The sequence below is a fragment of the Pongo abelii genome, chromosome 2 (assembly GCF_028885655.2).
Source record: "Pongo abelii isolate AG06213 chromosome 2, NHGRI_mPonAbe1-v2.0_pri, whole genome shotgun sequence".
In the NCBI taxonomy this organism is placed as follows: domain Eukaryota; kingdom Metazoa; phylum Chordata; class Mammalia; order Primates; family Hominidae; genus Pongo; species Pongo abelii.
The window spans coordinates 151,244,697-151,264,517 of NC_085928.1; the positions used below are offsets into that span (position 1 = coordinate 151,244,697).

Consider the following 19,821-nt stretch of genomic DNA (forward strand, 5'->3'; position numbering starts at 1 on the left):
TTAAATAAATGCATTTTAACTGCAAGAACAGTGCTTGAAACAGTAAGCACTCAACAAATGTCAGCCATTATTATTGATCACTACTGATGCTGGTAATCTCTTTGCCTTATAGAATTGCCTTTAAGAAAGGAATATTGTTTGCAGAGATACTTCTTGTAAGAATTATGATGTGTGTGTGCAGCTACAACCTGTAAAAAAATTGCCAGCATGAGTTTTCAGGAGAGTGGTTTATAACTTTTTTTTTTTTAACTACCCCAACACATTCCCATCAGCAACAATGGGTCCTCCCACAGTGGTTCCCAAAGAAGTGTGTGTGTACCAAGCAGGGCAGGGAATAGAGTTAGAGAAAACTGCTCAAGCAAGTGCAGTGGCACACACCTGCAGTCTCAGCTATTTGGGAGGCTGAGGCAGGAGGATTGCTTGAGGCCAGGAGTTTAAGGCTGTGGTGTGTGATGGTCATGCCTGTGAATAGCTACTGCACTCCAGGCTGGGCAACACAGTGAGACTCCATCTCAAAACAAAACAAAAAGAAAAAAAAACTGCCCAGATGAAAATCTTGCTCAAAAACTCTTTAAACTATTTCAGCACAGGTGAAATGTTCTATGCCATTTGCATTTTATCTGAGCCTCTAAGGAGATGCCTGCCAACTATGTAAATTTATTGGGACTTAAACTCTATAGTAGTCATTCTTATACCTTCATTGTAAATTAACCTCTGCCATACTAACTCTAGCTCTGCTTTTTCTACCTTTACAGAAATTATACATTTTTAATATTATATATTTATAATAAAAGTTTATTGCATGCCTGCTATATATGGGGCTTCACCATAATGACAAAGAATTTTAATAAAAATAAGTCTTCTCTCTTCAGAGATTACAGGGTCTGTTAGGGAATGTTAGCTTTACAACAGAATTGTAAAGTATAAAGTGTTGAACCTTCTAGGAGAAGCAGAAGAGAGAAACCATATTCTACTACAGCATTACACCATATGTGACTACAAGAACCATTTTTTGTGTGGATTATAAAAATCTGTTTCTATTGTATTTAACAACATGTGGTAAGTGGTATGTGTGGGGTATGGGGGGTCTGCCCACTGACAAAAAGACCCTATTAAGGAAGAAAATAACCTAATCATTTCTTTATGTATATAGATCTGTGTTGTCTAATAGTATAGCTACTAGCCACATGTAGCTATGTAAAATTTAATTAATTACAATGAAATTAAAAATTCAGTCCCATGGTTATAATAGCCACATTTCAAAGGCTCAGTAGTCACATATGGATAGTGGCTTCCATATTGGATATTACAGAACAGAATATTCCCTTCAGTGAAGAAAATTCTATTGGACAGCACAATGTCGATGATCCATTCTATTTTCTCAGAATTTCAGAATCATGGACACCTCAGTGATATATCAAAATCTGTTTTAAGTGACCTTCTGCATACCTTCAAAAGATTATCTTAAAACTAGGATGTTGAACATGAGCCTTACTTTATTAATTATGTCTTATCCTTAACAAAAAGGAAAGAAGTATATGTTTTTAAATCTTTAGCTGCCAAATTCACTGGACCTGGAGAAAAAAAAATACAAAGATTCCAAATTATATGAAAAACCTCAGTGTTTACTATAAAAAGAGATTGTTGACATAGTTTCCCATTCTTTAGGTTTTGTAAGAATTTCTTGTTTGCAGAATGACAGTATTTTAAGCTATAAATTCATGTAGCTGCTTTTGTGTCTTTAATAGATGTATAGCATTGGTTCTCAACCAGGGGTGATTTTACCTCACAGAGGACATTTGGCAATGTCTGGAGACATTTGTGGATGTCCACAAAGGAGTGGAGATGCTACCAGGATCTAGTGGGTAGAGGCCAGGGATGCTGCTAAACATCCACAAGGCATAGGACAGCCCCACAACAAAGAACTGTCAGGCCCCAAAATCAGCAGTGAGGTTGAGAAGTCCTGATTAATAATAACATATACATTTTGATAATAATTTTGGGAAGTTAGAATTCCCTACTAGAAATTTGCTAAAATATGGCCATTGATAATAATAAAACTTGTATAGCCCTTATTATGCATCAAATTCTTTTTTAAGAGCTTTATATATATTAACTCACTTAATCCTTGCAAAAACCCTTTCTATTATTATCAACTCTTTCTACAGGTAAGGCAATGTAGGCACCAAGAGGTTACATAACCTGCTGCTATGGACCGAATTGTGTCTTCCCAAAATTCAGATGTCAAAGTCCTAACCCCCAATGTGATTATATTTTGAGGCAGTGGGTGGCTTTATAAGAAGAGGATGAGAGGGATATCTCTCTTTTCATGAACATAACCAAGAAAACTATGTAGGGACACAGTGAGAAGGCAGCTATCTGCCACCCCAGGAGAGAGCACTCCACAGCCGTCAACCCTGCTGTCACCTTGATGTTAGACTTGCCAGCCTCCCAAATTGTGAGAAAATACATTTCTGTTGTTTCAGCCACAAAACCCAGTCTATGGCATTTTGTTTGGCAGCCCAAGCTGACTAATACCTGCCTAAGATGACACTAGTGGAAGGAAAATGGTCCGAATGCAGGCAATCTGGCTCTGGAATCCACATTCTTCACTAGTTGCTTAACACTGTCTCAGTAGAATACCTTCTCTGAATGTATTTTCCTCCAAAATTGCTTTTTTAAAGTTTGTTCACATATTTGGTTTTCAGTTCTGTAAAGCTACAAACAAACTTCATTTATAGAGATATTTTAGAGCTGTATATTCTGTTTTCAACTATCGGCCAAACCATTTCATGGTGTTCTATACAATTTTATTGTGTTTTAGTACAGTGGTTCCCCAACTTTTCTGGCACCAGGGACAGATTTCATGGAAGACAATTTTTCCACAGTGGGGTAGAAGATGGTTTTGGGATGAAACTGTTCCACCTCAGATCCTCAGGCATTAGTTAGATTCTCATAAGGAGCGCCCAACCTAGATCCCTCACATGCACAGTTCACAATAGGGTTGGCGCTCCTATGAGAATCTCATGCTGCCGCTGACCTGACAGGAGGCGGAGCTCAGGCAGTACTGCTTGCTCGCCGCTCCCCTCGTGCTGTGCAGCCCAGTTCCTAACAGGCCAGGGACTGGTACTAGTCCATGGCCCAGGCATTGGGGACCCCTGTTTTATTATACTGCTGTCATATCTAGTCTAAATGCAAATGGTCATATGCTAAAAAGGGAATTTATGTTTGTTTTAAAACACTAAGAGCATATGAAGATATCATTGGTAAAAAATAGTATATTAAAATAATTGGTACAGTTTTCATAAATGCTAAAACAATATTGGAGCAGATTATTACTAACATTTATCAATAGTTTCAAATTTGGTTCCAAGAGCAGATAATGTGGTGAAAGTGTTAAGCCCTTCTGCTCATGCAGAAGTATAATGATGTCTCAATACTGGGGTTCCTTGAAAAATCAATTATGTCTTTGATAAAGCCGGGTTTAATAAAGAGATAATGGTGCATAATATAAGCAGTTAATTTTGTGTTTAGTATGGTATCTTCTTTCAAACACTAGTGAATCAGCTGGCAATACACTTGGCAACAAATATCAGAAAACTGCTGCTGCTTAAACAGATAGGGGTGTTACTGTCCCGCACAATAAGAAGTCCAGGGGTAGGAAGTCCAGGGCTGGTACAGCAGGTCAGTGGTGCCATCAGAAACCAGGCTTTCTGCTGTCTGCTCTTGACCATGGCAGAGTGATGGCTCATTCTGCCCTCTCTCTCATGTTCCCAAGATGAATGCTGTATTTTCAGACAGGCCTCATATTTATGTTCTTGGGAAAAAGGATTTTTTTTTCTTTAGCAAGACATTGACTTGTACTCGGTGAAGGGCTCCCCTCACCAGTGTATTTTTTTTTTTTTTTTTGAGACAGGGTCTCACTCTGTCACCCAGGCAGGAGTACAGTGGTGCAATCTCTGCTCACTGCAACCTCCACCTCTACCTCCTGGGTTCGAGTGATTCTTGTGCCTCAGCCTCCTGAATAACTGGGATTACAGGTGCATGCCTCCCCGGTGTCTTTAGTCTGTAGCTCGCTGGCCAGAATTATGTCACATGGGAAAAATCAGAGATGAAGGTTTTGGTTTTCCAGCTTTCACAGTAAAGGAAGAAAAGGAAAAGAACAATTGGGAATGGATGTTGAATGACTCAACCTATATTATCAGCCACAATTCATATTAACAATTAACAATTGCTGATACTTGGGTAGTTGCTGCTACATATACTTTCTTTTCAGAGCCTCTTAGAATTGGAATCTTAGAAATTATTTTATCTCTGATATGACATCTTCACGTTTATATTTTTGAATATGCCAACTTGTAAAGCAAAGTTTTTTTAATGGGCTTTTAAATGGACACATGTCCATTATGACACAAATTTGGATAGTCCTTAAATAAAATTGTACATCTCAAAATATAACTACGTATGGAAAAATATGATGTTACATAAGCTGTAATACCACTTTCAGGTATTTTCCAAACTCGAATTTTATGCCGAGGTTCTAGAGAGTACCTGTTCTCTGTATTTTGAAACTCTGAATAGAAATAGCATGTGGAGGCTTTTACAAATAAAATGGTTGCTTCTATACTTCTCCTGACAAATTTAAACTGTTTGGAAAGCTCTAAAGCCAATGTTCTTAGCCAGGTGTGGTAGCTTACACCTGTAATCCTAGCTACTCAGGAGGCTCTGGTGGAAAGATCACTTGAGGCCAGGAGTTTGAGACAAGCCTGGGCAACATAGGGAAACCGTGTCCCCATCTCTAAAAATGAATGAATGAATGAATGAATGAATCTAATGCTCTTACCCAGCAATTTTATTTCTACCACTGCTGCCTCAATGTCTCTACAACGTTTAGCTTCTCTATTAAAGAATGTGGTCAGTCAACAGAATACTGCCTGAGAGGACCATATCCTCAACAAGATTTATTAAAGAGCTGGATATTGGGCAAAAGAATTGAAAAGATGTTTCACAAAAGAAGAAGTCTAAATAGTCAGTTGGCACCTGAAAATGTGCCCATTATGCCTCATCAGAAAATCAAATTAAAATCACAATGAAACACCACTATATACCACCCTAGAATAGCTCAAATTAAAACGACTGATAACACGAAGTCTTGATGAAGATGTAGAGGAATTGGAACTCTTTCATTCATTGCTGGCAGGAATGAAATATGGGATAACCACTTTGGAAAACAGGCAGTTATTTTTAAAAGTTAAATATATACTTACCCTATGATCTCTTCTACCCTATCATCTAAGGTATTTGCTCAAGAAAAATGAAAATATGCATCCACAAAAAGACTTACAAAACAATATTCAAAGCTGCTTTTTAAAATCTTCATATTTATAATAATAGCCCCAACCTGGAAACAACCCAAATGTTCATCAACAGAATAATGATATATTCATGGAATGGAACACTACTCAGCAGTTAAAAAAAAAAAAAAAAAAAGAGGTGGCAAGCACAGTGGCTCACACCTGTAATCCCAAGCACTTTGAGAGGCTGAGGTGGGCAGATCACTTCAGGTCAGGAGTTCAAGACCAGCCCAGCTAACATGGTAAAACCTCGTCCGTACTAAAAATACAAAAATTAGCCAGGTGTGGTGGTGCATGCCTGTGATCCTAGCTACTCAGGAGGCTAAGGCAAGAGAATCGCTTGAACCCAGGAGGTGGAGGTTGCAGTGAGCCGAGATCATGCTACTGCACTCCAGCCTGGGCGACTGAGTAAGACTCCATCTCAAAAAGAAAAAAAAGGGGAGGGGGGTGGAGGTGGGAACAACTGATGCAGACGACAGCATGGCTGAATCTTTATAATCTTTAGATTATGTTGAGCAAAAGAACCAGGCACAAAAGACTACTTAACTGTATGATTCTGCTCTCATGAAGTTTGAGAACAGGTAAAATCTATAGGGATCAAAATCAAAATGATTGCCTCTCAGCGAGGGGTATTGACTGGAAAAGGGCATGGGAAAGCTTTCAGCAGTGAGGGAATGTTCCCTCTCTTGATCTGAGTGATGATTACATGAATGTATACATTTTACAAAACTCGTTAAACTGCACATGTAGGATGTGTACATTTTACTCTATGTAAAACCTGAATTTTTTTAAAAAAAGAAAGAGATGGCTATTATTATTGAAGACCATAACCAACACCCTTTTACATTTGCTACTAAATGGAAAATATAAGAAAATGCATTAATGGTGTTCCATTTGTCTTATTGTTCAACTCTTCAAGAAATCATTCAAATTAAAATAATTGTGTTTCTCATCCTGTTCTGGTCCCCTGTGGAGGTAACCTGAGAAAGCTCCTTGGAGTTCATTAGAAGGGCCACACTTTCAAGAAGTTTCTCAAAACTCAGAAGAAAAAAGTAATGGAAGAAGTGATTTTTTAAAGGGAAAATGTTTTATTAATTCCATCTCTCTTCTAGAATATTTTTCAGGGTTTTAAATGTGCAAAATCTTGGAGCTACCCCCAATTATAAGATGAAAATTTTAGTGTAGCCTGAAATTCCTCACTGAACTCTGAACTCTCACTTTTCTGACAATATGCTTAGATCTTCTTAAGGATGAAAAATATGGGCTTGGATTCTTCCCATACCTCATGCTTCAAATAGCCCTTGGTGACCCTGAAGCCGTAGTGCTGTGTTTCGGTCAAACAACAGCCCAGAACTGAAGTTTTGTGAGTGCATAAGTCACCCTAATAAGGCATAGGAGCTCTGGAGTCCTCCCAACTTCACCATTCCCTGCTGTTAGGTCCTTAAGGTGAATGCAAAGAGAAAGGAGCAACTTTCAAAGCTCTTGCTGTAGCCTCCACCTTTAGCTCTCAAACCCACTAACTAACCCAGCAAAGTCTGGGGGGCCTCAGATCAGCCCAACCCTCTGCCAGCTCCACCTTCACAGATGAGGGACCAGGGCCCCAGTGCTGTGCCTAAGACCTCCTTCAACTCAGCAGTAGCCCAGTGGAAGCTGCAGGATCCTGGATCCAGATCCACTGTGCGTGGTAAGGCCAGCACCCCTCCCTGCCCCCAACACTGTCCACCACCATCTGCTTTGAGTCCAGCAATCTCATCCTGTCCTTTATCCTAGTTAGATACCTCAACACAAGAAACCCGGTTTTCCAGCTCAACTCACATTCTCCTAACTCTAATTCCAAGTAGTTCTTTACATTCCCTTTTATTCCTGCAACTCCTACCTCTTCCTGACTTCTGAAACTTGTCCTCTGTGCCCTCCAATATTTACACCAACAAAATTTCCTCCATCCTCTTCCCTTCCCTACAAATTCCCTCCATTTTGTTTTCCCTAAAACCTGGTTCTCCCCCAAGGACACTGTTTCTTCTGCAACACTTCTGCTCCCCTCATCCAACTGGACCTGGCAACATGCAAGACGTCTTCATTTCTCTTCATTGCTGCTCTCCCTCCTTCCCTAAAAACACCCAGCTTTGAATCTCATGTGACTGGACTCCAGCAGTCACTGTGTCTTCTTGCAGCCCCACAAATCACTCCCTGAGTTGCTAGCTCCCAGCTCTCCATCACTACTCTTGATAATTCTTGGTGATTTCAATACCGACATGGCTGATGCTTCTCATACCCTGGCCTCTCCATCCCCTGATCTCATCTCCTCCAGTGATGTGCTCTCCACGCCTGCCTTGACTGCCACTCACTCCGGTGGTCACACCCTTAAGCAAGACTCCTCAAGAGTAGCTTACACTAGCTGCCTCCAATTCATTGATTCTCTGTCGAACTGACTCTCATAAGGTTTTCATCCCACTGCTTCGTAGAAACTGCTCTTGTCAAGCATCTGCGTGACCTCCAAGTTGTTAAATTCACTGACCAATTCTCAGTCCTTATCCCACTGACCTCTCAGCAGCATTTGCCATAGTTAATCACTCTTTCCTCCTTGACACTCTTTCTTCCCTTGATATCCAGGATCCACATTCTGTCTCTCCTAATACCCCACTGCCCTCACCTCCTCAAACTCTAGGGCTCAGTCCTTAGATTTCTCTGCCATCACCCCAGAGTGATCACACCCAGTCCTGTGGCTCTAAAGGCCATTTATATCTGGAGTGACTCCCAATGATTATCTCCAGCCCAGGCCTCTCCTGTGGGTTCCAGACCCACAGATCTTGTAGACTACTCAAGACCTCCATTTGGCTGTCTCCCCGGCAGGTCAAATTTAACAGGTACAAGACTTAGCTCTTGATCTTCCCCACACCCTGCTCCTCCAGAGGATTTCCCACCCTGTTTACGAGAAATTCATCCTTCCAGTTACTCAGGCCCAAAACCTTGGAATCACCCTTGCTCCTTTTATTTCTGTCACACCCACAATCCATCCATAAGCAAACTATCTTCCCCCCTCCTGGTTTCTCACCGGGGTTACTGCAGCAGCCTGCAGACTGGTTTTTCTGTTTTAACCCTTGCCCCCTTCTGTCTGTGATCCTGTTAAAATGTTCATCTGATTGTTGAAAACTTCCAGTGGCTTTCCATCTCACTCAGAAGGAAAACCTAAGTTCTTGCAGTGATCAGTACTGCCTCACTGGTCTGCTCTGTTTCCTCTCTGAGGACATTTCCTGCTGCGGGCCCCTCACTCTGGGCCACCCACACTGACCTTCTTGCTGTTTCTCAAGCTCACCAGGCTTTGAGCCAGCTGTTCCTTCTCCCTGAAGTGCTCTACCCTCAGGCAGTCACATTGCTCATGCCCTTACCTTCAGGAGGTCTTGACTCTCATCATTTTCTCGATGCAGTCTTGCCTGACCACCCTATTTAAAAGCGAAGCCTTCTCCCTGGTGTATCTCAGCACTTCCCTTCTCCTTCCCTGCTTGATTTTTCTTCACAGCACTTACCACCATCTGTGGTGGGTCAGAAAACATGGCCACAGTATTTTACAGCTACTCCTTTCAACCTGGGCTAGGCTTGTGACCAGTAGAATGTGGCAGAATTTAACGGTGTATCAGCTTCAGAGCCTAGAACTGAAGAGATCTTGCAGCTTCTGCCTTCACTCTTTTGGAAAACTGCCCTGAGGCCATCATGCTTTGAGAAAGCCCAGGAGGAAAGACTGCAGAGAGGCTCAACCACCCCAGCAATCCCAGCTGAGCTCAGCCACCCACCGATCCCCCAGCTGAATGCAACCATAAGAGTGAGCCCAGGTGAGACCAACAAAGAGCTGCCCAATCAAAGCAAATCTGTATATTTGTGGGATAAGTGCATAGAATGAATAGACAAATGAAACGCCAGAGCTTTGTGTGGATTTTAGTTAATATGACTTAGTACTCAGTCCTACTTACGAATTCTCTTTTATACATCAAAGTCTTTACTTGCAATGTGCTATCAGGTAAGAGGTGTTTAAGTTTAGTCACCAACTGAATCTGATGTTCCATTTTCTTTACCATAGTGTATGTCAAGGGTCAGGCCCACACTGTATATGGAAATAAGACTTTCATCTCATTTGCAAATGACTCTAATGTTACTATTGTTTATCAAAGTTGGGGTGTTTAAATATTTTAAAATATTCTTTAACATAACTCCCTCTACCCCACCAGTGGACATTTAACTGGGGTCTACACGCTTAACTTAATTTTTTCTTTTTTTTTTGAGATGGAGTCTCACTCTGTCACCCAGGCTGGAGTGCAGTGGCGTGATCTCGGCTCACAGCAAGCTCTGCCTCACGGGTTCACGCCATTCTCCTGCCTCAGCCTCCCGAGTAGCTGGGACTACAGGCGCCCGCCACCACACCCAGCTAGTTTTTTGTATTTTTAGTAGAGATGGGGTTTCACCGTGTTAGCCAGATGGTCTCGATCTCCTGACCTCGTGATCTGCCCACCTCAGCCTCCCAAAGTACTGGGATTACAGGCGTGAGCCACCATGCCCAGCAGAAAAGTCTGCTATTTTAAAGGGAAACAGAGGACAAGAATCATTTTTAAATATCTCAGCTTTCTCCTTTGTGTGTCACACTAGATTATTTTACCCCCAAGCTTCTCTATGCCACAGGGACAATGCTAAGTGAAAAGTACCCTGGAATGGACTAGGAGACCCTAAGTTCCTAGTCTAAACCCAGCATTTAAGTTTTTTTCTGGTCTGTTTTCTTCATGTACAGGAAGAGCTTAGACTAGGTACACACTATGATAACATGCATTCTATTTTAAACTCTGTGATTATTGGATAATTAGAGTTAATAGGAAAGTGAGTGGTTTTCAACTGACATTTCCTGAAAGTTAGAACATGAATTGTTCCTTCCTCTATGTTCCCCTTGGATTTGGTGCCTACCTGTGGAGCGGCCTCTAACCACACTGTGTCATGGTTATCATGGTAAATGGGGCCACCACACATAGACCCCTTGCAACAGACCCACACTCCTGTGCTGTCTGGAGAGCTGCCCTTCGTCCTAAGGCCAATCTTTCCCCTTATATTTTAACCTCGTCCTCTAATGTGGATCCTTCCTGTCAGCCTTTTTTTTTTTTTTGAGACAGAGTCTCGCTCTGTTCCCCAGGAGTGCAGTGGTGCAATCTTGGCTCACTGCAGACTCCACCTCAGCCTCCGCCTCCCGGGTTCCAGTGATTCTCCAGCCTCAGCCTCCCAGGGAGCTGGGATTACAGGCACCCGCCACCGTGCCTGGCTAATTTTTTTGTATTTTTAGTAGAAATGGAGTTTCACCATGTTGGCCAGCCTGGTCTTGAACTCCTGACCTCGGGTGATCCACCCGCCTTGGCCTCCCAAAGTGCTAGGATTACAGGCATGAGCCACCGCCTCTGGCCCTTGTCAGCTTTTAACAAGCACAAGATACTGCCATTAATTTTTTCTCCCATCTCTCGCAACCCCTCCAGCTCCCCATCATATGTCTCTCCCTTTTCATGGCCAAAGTTCTGTGGCTGCAACGTTCACTTCTCCATCTTCCTTCCCTCCTCAATCCCCTCCAGTCAGGCTGAGAGTCCTACTCCAGGAGCCAGTGGTTTCCATCCATCCTCCTTTCTTTCTCCTCGTTGTCTCAGCCTCTCAGCCGCATTGGATGCAGTTGGCCACTCTCTACTTGGCTTTTGTGGCACCACACTTTCCTGCTTCTCTCCAGCTTCCCTTCTCATTCCTTCTCAGCCTCCCTTACAGGCTCATCCTCTGAATGATAAACTTTGAATGACCTCAAGGCTCAATCCTTGTCCCTCTTCCAGTCTCACTCCCTTCTCTCTCCCCAGGTGGGTTCTTCAATGCCTGCATCAATTATTACCTACTCCCCTATGCCTCCCAAACATGCCTTTCCCTCCAGACCTCTCCTCTGAACTCCAGACCCTTCTATCCCACTTCCCACCTAACATCACCACTGGGACATCTCCCAGGCACCCCAAATTCTGCATGTTCCAAACTGAACACCTTCTTCCAGGTTTTCCCTGTCTTGGTGAATGACATAACCATCCTCCAGCTCTCCTAAGCCTGGATTCACCCCTTCATCTCCTTCTACTTCACCCTCCATAATCATCAACTCCTGACCATTTTGCCTTCTGAATAGCTTAAGATTCCTTCTGCTTTGTTCCATCTTGACAGCCAGCATCATGACTCACCGGGCTGCTGCAGTAACCTCTCATCTGGACTTCCTGCACCCACTCTATTCATTAAGCAGCAGCCAGTGGTGTCTTTGAAACACAAATATATCCACATCGGATGGCTAAACACTCTAGTGGTCTCCCATTGTTCCTAAGAGATAGGTCAAATCCTTAAAAGGATGGCTTAACTGATAATGGTACAGGAGTTGGTCATCATCCTGTTTGTTCTCAGACACTTTCTCTGACTTTGGCCTTCTCTGATCTGTATCTCCAGGGGCTCACCCCATGCAAGCTCTGCAAGTGCCATTTCCCAGCCTCCCTTGCCCTCTGGCTTCTGGCCAGGCTCTGCTAATGAGGAAAGACCCCGGGGCATCTCTCCCCATCTCGCTCAGCCTCGTGTGTGACCTCTGGGAGTGGCTGCGTCTCCGATCTTTCAGCTCCCACGTGACAGCCTCTCCTGCAGTCCCAGCTCCTACCAGACAGCCCCTGTATTACTTTCCTATGGCTGCCATAATGAATTATCACAAAGTATTTTTGAAAAACCAACAAGATTTTGTTTGTTTGTTTGTTTTGAGACAGAGCCTTGCCCCGTCGCCCAGGCTGGAGTGCAGTGGCGCAATCTCGGCCCACTGCAACATCTACCTCCTGGGTTCAAGCCGTTCTCCTGCCTCAGCCTCCCGAGTAGCTGAGATTACAACCGCCTGCTACCATGCCCAGCTAATTTTTGTATTTTTAGTAAAGATAGGGTTTCACCAGTTTGGCCAGGCTGATCTCAAGTGATCTGCCTGCCTTGGCCTCCCAAAGTGCTGGAATTATAGCGTGGTTAAAGGCTGTTCTAGAGGTAGGTATCAAATCCAAGCGGCACATAGAGGAGGGAACAATTCATTTTCCAGCTTTCAGGAAATGTCAGTTGAAAACCACTCACTTTCCTATTAACTCCAATTATCCAATAATCTCAGAGTTTATAAAATGTGTGTTACATTAGTGTTTACTTAATCTAAACTATTACTGTACATGAAGAAAACAGACCAGAAAAAAACGTAAATGCTAGATTTCAACTAGGTGCCACCTAGTGAGCCACTACACCTGGCCAACAAGGTATTTTTGATTACTTCAAATTATTAAAAGTGTGGCCAGCTATTGCTGGGAGGGTAAAGACCCTTTTGCTGTACTTTCCAGTAGAGGGCTTTTACTGAAAGAAAAAAGAAAAAAAAAGACACCCTTTGCTGTAGAAGGATTCAAATCAGATGTTGCCAAAAGAAGACATATAAATAGCCAACAAGCATATAAAAAATATTCATCACCACTAATGATCAGAGAAATGCAGATTACAGAATGAGATACCACCTCACACCAGTCAGAACAGCTACTGCTAAAAAGTCAAAAAACAACAAATGTTGGTGAGGATGTTGAGAAAGGGAATGTTTATACACTTCTGAGGAGAATGTAAATTAGTACAAACTATATGGAAAACAGTATGGAGACCAGGCATGGTGGCTCACACCTGCAATCTCAGCACTTTGGGAGGCTGAGGTGGGAGGATCACTTGAAACCAAAGGGGTCGAGGCTGGCTGCAGTAAGCCATGATCACACCACTGCACTCCAGCCTGGGTGACTGAGTGAGACCCAGTCTCAAAAAAAAAAAAAAAAAAGTCAAAACCAGTATGGAGAACTGCCATTTGGTCCAGCAACCCCACTATTGAGTATCTCCTCAAAGGAAAAGAAATCATTATATTAAAAAGATAACTGCACACATATGTTTATCACAGCACTATTCACAATAGCAAAGATATGGAATCAACCTAAGTATTCACCAATGGGTGACTGGGTAAAGAAAATGTGTGTGTGTGTGCGCATGTTTGTGTGTGTGTGTGTACATATCCATACATGGAATACTACTCAGCCATAAAAAAGAATGGAATCATGTCTTTTTCATCAATGTGGATGGAACTGGAGGCCATTATTATGTAAGTGAAACATCTCAGAAAGAGAAAGTCAAATACAGCATGTACTCTCTCAATAATCAGTAACTAAATAATATGTACATATGTACTTAGAGAGTAGAATAATAAACACTAAAGTCTAGGAAGGATGGGAGGGTAGGAAGATGGGAGCAGGGGTAAGGGATAAGAAATTACTTGATGTGTACAATGTACATTATTCAAGTGATGGCTACACTAAACGCCTAGACTTCATCATTATGTAATATAGCCATATAACAAAACTGTACTTGTACCCCCCAAATCGATTTTTTTTTTTTTTTGAGACTGAATGTTGCTTTGTCACCCAGGCTGGAGAGCAGTGGCGCAATCTAGGCTCACTGTAACCTCTGCCTCCTGGGTTCAAGCAATTCTTCTGTCTCAGCCTCCCGAGTAGCTGGGATTACAGGCACCCGCCACCATGTCCGGCTAATTTTTGTATTTTTAGTAGACACAGGGTTTCACCATATTGGTCAGGCTGGTCTCAAACTCCTGACCTCAGGTGATCCACCCGTCTCGGCCTCCCAAAAGTGCTGGGATTACAGGTGTGAGCCACTGCACCCAACCCCTAAATCTATTTTTAAACGACAACAACAACAACAAAAGTTGTTGAACAATCAACAACTTGAAGCTAAAGAACAACCTGGGTTCTTTGGGTATTTTGTTTTATTTTATTTAATTAATTAATTTATTTTTCCTGAGATAGAATCTTGCTGTCACCCAGGCTACAGTGCAGTGGCACTATCTCAGCTCACTGCAACCTCCACCTCCCGGGTTCAAGCAACTCTCCTGCCTCAGCCTCCCAAGTATCTGGGATTACAGGCATGCACCACCATGCGCGGCTAATTTTTGTATTTTTAGTAGGGATGAGGTTTCACCATATTGGCCAGGCTGGTCTCGAACTCCTGACCTCGTGATCCGCCCACCTCAGCCTCCCAAAGTGCTGGGATTACAGGCGTGAGCCACTGTGTCCAGCCTCTTTGGGTATTTTAATGCTAATGTATTAGTCTGCTTCTGAACTTACACTGCTCAAAATAGCTTCTCTGTGTTTCTAAGACCATATAGCACTGTACTATATTACTTCCTAATTCTTGATCTTCAAATAGATATGCTATTGGACCATGCAGAGAATTGTGCATTTTAAAGGATGGCGAGTTTCTTATTAGAAACTTAGCTTTACTATTTTCCTTAAATAGTTAATCTTAGGATGTATTTTCAGAGAGAAAACTTTAAAATTGAGACCATGTACACCATTAATAATGCTTTAAATGATGCAAAGGGTAATGAAAGACCTGGGCAAGAGCATTTTTTTCTTTCCCTAGGTTACAAAATGGGTCCTAAAAATACTAAAATATTTAAATTGCTTTCTACTATCATAAAAGTTATGATTTTTCATTCAAAATGAAACTTCCCTTAATCTAAAATAAAAGTTGAGGTCAGGCGCAGTGGCTCACGCCTGTAATCCCAGCACTTTGGGAGGCTGAGGCGGGCAGATCACTTGAGGTTAGGAGGAGTTCAAGACCAGCCTAGCCAACAAGGTGAGACCCCATCTCTACTAAAAATACAAAAATTATCTGGGTGTGTTGGCATATGCCTGTAATCCCAGCTACTTGGGAGGCTGATGTACAAGAATTGCTTGAACCTGGGAGGCGGAGGTTGCAGTGAACTGAGATCATGCCACTGCACTCCAGCCTGGCCAACAGAGCAAGACTTTGTCTCGAAAAAAAAATAAGTTGAAAAAATAAAATAAAAATAAATATATCCTCTTTTCATGTGACAGAGGTTAGTCTTCTTTTTGTGGTGGAATATAGTAAATTGTTGAGTTACAATAGTGTGTTAGAAATCTTGCATGATATTTAATAAATCTGACCTCCCTGTCTTCTAGCTGCATGGGGCATCACAGCTTTCCAAGGTCCTGTGCAAATGCTGAATTGGCTGCTCTATACTAGGTGTGCATGGGACACAGGAACCCATCTTCTTCTACATTGCTTAGGCCTTTCTCCCCTCCAATCTGCATATTAGAAAGCAGAATTTTGGACTAAATTTTGATGATTGATGGTCATGATTTATTATTATTATTATTATTTATTATTACTATTTTTTTGAGACGGAGTCTTGCTCTGTTGCCCAGGCTGGAATGCAGTGGCACTATCTCAGCTCACTGCAAGCTCCACCTTCCAGAGTTTCACCGTGTTAGCCAGGATGGTCTCGATCTCCTGACCTCGTGATCTGCCCACCTCGGCCTCCCAAAGTGCTGGGATTACAGGCATGAGCCACCGCGCCTGGCCTGATGGTGGTGATTTAAAAGCTAATACTTTTTGATCACTTCTTTGTGCCAGGCATTTGGCATTTAATTCTCTCAAAGCTTACCCAAGAATCAACATTTATTACCTGTTTTATAAATGATGAAACTAAGACTCAGAGAAGTTAAGTAACTTGCTGAAAGTCACACAGCTAGGACTTCCTAAAGCCAGGATTCAGATTTCCCAAGCAGTGCTGGACTTACTGCCCATAACTGTTGGGCCACATCTTCAACCCCAGGTTTCTGGTACATTTCCCCACTTGGTGTAAGGGATGCTGACTGTGCCCAGCACTTTTGGCAAAGTGTGTGCTCTGCTTCTAATATAAGAATTCAATGCTGTTCTTTAATTGAACCTATAATTACTGTTTCATTAAGTTGGGAAAATCTCTGGATCCTACTGTTAGTAATCACAGAAAGTGTTCCAGCCGGGCATGGTAGCTCATACATGTAATCTCAGCACTTTCAGAAGCCGAAGCAGGTGGATTACGTGAGGCCAGGAGTTTGAGACCAGCCTGGGCAACATGTCTCCACTAAAAATACAAAAATTAGCCAGGTGTAGTGGTGCACGCCTGTAGTCCCAGCAAATCGGGAGGCTAAGGTGGGAGGATCCCTTGAGCCCAGGAGGTCGAGGCTGCAGTGAGCTGAGATTGAGCCACTGCACACTAGCCTGGGCAACAGAGTTAGACCCTGTCTCAAAAAAGAAAAAAGAAAAAAGAAAGAAAAAGAAAATGTTTCATTTTAAATAGACCTTCAAGCAGTTCATAGCATACGTGTTCACCAGTGAAAGCATGTTTTTCCCCAGTGATAAGCTGAAATATCTCTGTGATATCAATGCTGCCATTTTTTCAAGGTTCCACCCTGCTAGGCTGCCACCACATTCCTAAGAACCACGGGAAAAGGCATTTGCTCCTCCGAAGAAATTCTCAGACTGATTTTTCACTGTATTGTCAGGTGAGCAAAACTTTAAAAATAATGGTAGGTACCATATTATCATTTTATAACTTCTATATTTTGTGTCAAATATTATTTAAACTTGTTGTCACCAGATTATTATTATTATTATATGTTTTAAGACACAGTCTCACTCTGTCGATCTCGGTTCATTGAAGCTTCCGCCTCCTGGGTTCAGGCGATTCTCCTGCCTCAGCCTCTCAAGTAGCTGGGGCTACAGGAGTCCACCACCATGCCCAGCTTATTTTTGTATTTTTAGCAGAGATGGGGTTTCGCCATGTTGCCAGGCTGATCTCAAACTCCTGGCTTCAAGTGATCCACCTGCCTCAGCCTCCCAAAGTGCTGGGATTACAGGCATGAGCCACTGCACCCAGCCAGATTATTTTTAATTAATAAGAAAGTGAACCAGGCACAGTGGCTCACGCCTGTAATCTTAGCACTTTGGGAGGCCAAGGAGGGCAGATCACTTGAGGTCAGGAGTTCAAAACCAGCCTGGGCAACATGGTGAAACCCCGTCTCTACTAAAAATATGAAGATTAGCCGGGTGTGGTGGCGGGTGACTGTAGTCTCAGCTACTTGGGAGACTCGCTTGAGCCCAGGAGGCAGAGGTTGCAGTGAGCTAAGATCACGCCACTGCACCCTAGCCTGGGCGACAGAGTGACAGAGTGAGACCCTGTCTAAAAAAAAAAAAAAGAAAAGAGAGTTATTTATTCAGATCTATAGTATTGTTGATTAGCAAACAGATGATAAGAAAAACTCCCTCTTTTTAAGAATGACAAAGTTACATAAATAAAGGTAAGTCTGTGCTCTCCAATAAGTAGCCACATGTGGCTACTTATTTCAAATGCTAAGTAGCACATGTGGCTACTTAGCATTTGAAATTTGGCTGGTTTGAATTGAAATGTGTTGTAAGTGTAATGTACAAACCAGATTCTGCGAACTCAGGACACACGCAAAAAAAAGAATGTAAAATATCCCACTGGCAACTTTTACATCAATTACATGTTGAAATGATAATATTTTGGATATACTGAGCTAACTAAAATATAACTATTAAAGTTAATTTCACCTATTTCTTTTATCATATTAATGTGGTTGCTAGAAAATTTTTAATTACATATGTGGCTTCATATTTTCTACTGGACAGTACTGGGTTAAGTGATTACTTAGGGATAAAAGAAAGTATTAGCGTGAATGGAATCAAGCAGTTCATAGCATATATGTTCACCAGTGAAAGCATTTTTTTTCCCCAGTGATAAGCTTAAATATCTCTGTGATATCGGCTGGGCACGGTGGCTCACGCCTGTAATCCCAGCACTTTGGGAGGCCGAGACGGGCGGATCATGAGGTCAGGAGATCGAGACCATCCTGGCTATCACAGTGAAACCCCGTCTCTACTAAACAAAATACAAAAAATTAGCTGGGCGTGGTGGCAGGTGCCTGTAGTCCCAGCTACTCGGGAGGCTGAGGCAGGAGAATGGCGTGAACCCAGGAGGTGGAGCTTGCAGTGAGCCGAGATTGCGCCACTGCACTCCAACCTGGGCGATAGAGCAAGACTCCGTCTCAAAAAATATATATCTATATATAGATCTAGATATAGATATAGATAATCTGTGATATCAATGCTGCCATTTTCTCAAGGTTCCACCTTGCTAGGCTGCCACTACATTCCTAAGAACCACGGGAAAAGGCATTTGCTCCTCCGAAGAAATTCTCAGACCAATTTCTCACTACTGAACAATGTGGACCAGGGTAACATATAAAGAACAGAAAAGTATCCAACATTTCCCGTGTTGGTTTCAAAGCAGACAGCATGGTTCAGAGCAGCGCACCGGTGCAGATCGCCCATCTCCATGGCAGAGGTGATCGTTTCCAGCACAGCGGCGCAAAGCCAAAGGGCACCCACGAGTTCATTACATAATTCCTGGTAGCATGAGGCCAAGTGTGTATCTGCTCTAGGGGAACAGTCGGAGGCTCTGACAGGCAGAGCAAGGCGGTCATGACTATGTTTTCACAAAGTGTATGCTAGCGGTTGTTTGTTTGGAAAAAGACTGACCAGCTTTCTTCCCCCTCCTCCCTCTCTCTTTTTCTCACTTGTAAACACTTTGGCATAATACTGAATGACTTTGTTTTTAAGCCGCCTTAGCCTTGCTTTGTGAAGAAAAAGCCTGAGTATCCTTTCCCTGTGGGACACAGGTTGTTATTTTTGGAGCAGAAGTTCTTAGCCTGATCTCTGTCTGGATCAATTTGTCTTGATGAGGCCGAGGTCTGTGACAGCTCCGAGCGCCCTCCATGGAAGGAAGCTTCCTCGCTTGATGGGGCGCATGGGCAAAGATGTCAAGGGGCCACATCTGAAACTTCACTGCTCTTGGCTCCACGCGAAGGCTCCTTGGCATTCAGAGTCTGCTCATTAGATTGTGCCCTTGGAACAGTCGCGACCGCATGCCATGAGTGGTGTGATTTCTGTCTTTGGGATCATGGAAAATTCTTGTCTCATTCAGAGCCCAGACACTCCAGGCCAACTCCCTTCATTCCAGGAATATGGCTTTTTCTGCTTATACGGCTTCATGGTATGTTTTGGGTGGAGATGGCCCCTCTTTTAACCCAAGGTACTCCAGGTCACAGACTCCTCAGAGCAAAGAAAGCTGCAGGATTTCTGCAAGCTATTCAGGGTGCATCTGCCCTGGCCAACACTGGAGTCCTTAGGGCCTCTGGGAACACATCTCAGGACTCAAAGCTCACAACATCCCCTCTGTAACCTGCTCTTCGTGTCAGGCTGCTAGACCCTGGGAGGAAACTGCTCTGACTTCTCACAGTTCCTCTACCTGACCCGCTATTCCTAGGAGTTTACATAGCTTGAGCCTGGTAGGAAACAAGTAAAATTAGAAACAGATTAAACTACCACATCAGCAACAAATTAGATGACAACGGGTATGATCACTTCCTTGGAACACGGTTCTAGCCAGATATTCAGGGTACAGGGCTATGTGGAGAAAGACCCTAAGATGAAGGGACCAGCGAAGGAG

The 19,821-nt window shown here is 42.8% G+C and overlaps 1 protein-coding gene across 1 annotated transcript in view; it reads left to right on the plus strand.

Moving 5' to 3' along the window:
• Positions 1 to 6,847: 6,847 nt before the first annotated feature.
• The window catches only part of GRK7 (G protein-coupled receptor kinase 7), a 54,515-nt gene continuing 41,541 nt past the window's right edge, over positions 6,848 to 19,821 (plus strand). Inside the window, exons 1-2 of the mRNA XM_024244976.3 lie at positions 6,848 to 9,181; positions 16,695 to 16,795. The gene's annotated coding sequence lies outside the window, so the exon portion shown is untranslated. The remainder of the gene's footprint in view (positions 9,182 to 16,694; positions 16,796 to 19,821) is intronic.